Source organism: Triticum aestivum, chromosome 5B (genome assembly GCF_018294505.1).
Source record: "Triticum aestivum cultivar Chinese Spring chromosome 5B, IWGSC CS RefSeq v2.1, whole genome shotgun sequence".
Lineage (NCBI taxonomy): Eukaryota > Viridiplantae > Streptophyta > Magnoliopsida > Poales > Poaceae > Triticum > Triticum aestivum.
The window spans coordinates 688,133,707-688,135,665 of NC_057807.1; positions in this window are offsets into that span (position 1 = coordinate 688,133,707).

Here is a 1,959-nt window from a genome sequence, read left to right on the forward strand (position 1 = left end):
TTAGCATAGAAAAGTCGTCGGCATAGACGCCCATTGATACGTCTCCGTCGTATCTATAATTTTTGATTGTTCAATGCTAATATTATTCAACTTTTATATACTTTTGGCAACTTATTATACTATTTTTTGGGACTAACATATTGATCCAGTGCCCAGTGCCAGTTCCTGTCGGTTGCATGTTTTTTGTTTCGCAGAAACCCAATATCAAACGGAGTCCAAACGGGATAAAAACGGACGGAGAATTATTTTGGAATATTTGTGATTTTTGGGAGGAAGAATCAACGCGAAACGGTGCCCGAGGTGGCCACGAGAGTGGCCCATGCCACCACTCCAGGTGGGCGCGCCACCCTATCCCGTGGGCCACCCGTAAGGCGGTTGATGCACTTCTTTGGCCGCAAGAAAGCTAATTTTTGGAAAATGATCTGGGCGAAGGTTTCAATCCAATCGGAGTTACGGATCTCCAGATATAAAGGAAACGGTGCGAGGGCAGAATTGGAGAACGCAGAAACAGAGAGATAGATCCAATCTCGGAGGGGCTCTCGCCCCTCCCACGCCATGGGAGCCAAGGACCAGAGGGGAAACCCTTCTCCCATCTAGTGAGGAGGTCAAGGAAGAAGAAGAAGATGGGGGCCTCTCTCCCCCTAGCTTTCGGTGGCGCCAGAATGCCGTCGGGGGCCATCATCATCACCACGATCTTCACCAACACCTCCGCCATCTTCACCAGCATCTCCATCACCTTCCCCCTTCTATATTCAGTGGTCCACTCTCCCGCATCCCGCTGTACCCTCTACTTGAACATGGTGCTTTATGCTTCATATTATGTTCCAATTATGTGTTGCCATCCTATGATGTCTGAGTAGATTTTCGCTGTCCTACCGGTGATTGATGAATTGCTATGATTGGTTTAATTTGCTTGTGGTTATGTTGATGTCCTATTGTGCCCTCCGTGTCGCGCAAGCGTGAGGGATTCCCGCTGAAGGGTGTTGCAATACGTTCATGATTCGCTTATAGTGGGTTGCTTGAGTGACAGAAGCATAAACCCGAGTGAGGGGATTGTTGCGTATGGGATAAAGGGGACTTGATACTTTAATGCTATGGTTGGGTTTTACTTTAATGAATCCTTAGTAGTTGCGGATTCTTGCTAGAGTTACAATCATAAGTACATATGATCTAAGTAGAGAAAGTATGTTAGCTTATGCCTCTCCCACATAAAACTTGCTATCGGTCTAGTAACGTAGTCAATTTCTTAGGGAAAATTTCACAACTCCTACCACCACTTTTCCACACTCGCTATATTTACTTGTTGCATCTTTATCTAAACAGCCCCTAGTTTTTATTTACGTACTCTTTATTATCTTGCAAACCTATCCTATCACACCTACAAAGTACTTCTAGTTTCATACTTGTTCTAGGTAAAGCGAACATCAAGCGTGCGTAGAGTCGTATCAGTGGCCGATAGGACTTGAGAGAGTATTTGTTCTACCTTTAGCTCCTCGTTGGGTTCGACACTCTTACTTATCGAAAGAGGCTACAACTATCCCGTATACTTGTGGGTTATCAAGACCTTTTTCTGGCGCCGTTGCCGGGGAGTCATAGCGTGGGGTGAATATTCTCGTGTGTGCTTGTTTGTTTTATCACTAAGTAATTTGTATTTGTTGTTCGTAGTTGTTCTCTATCTTTAGTTATGGATATGGAACACGAAATACCAAAAAAAATAGGTGTAGATGCTACTCATGGAGATGGGGAACCTCCTAAAACCCTCAATGCTTGTTATGTGAAAGAAATTATGTACTACTTTAATAATCCTGAGAAAATCCCATTCCGTTATGTTATGGGAGACACGTTGGATCAATGTGAATACTTTAGGGATTATCGCTTGACACAAAAAGGGAAACTATTATGGGATCAAATTTCTATGTTGCGTTGGTATGCTCGTCAACTATGCGTGATACGTGATTA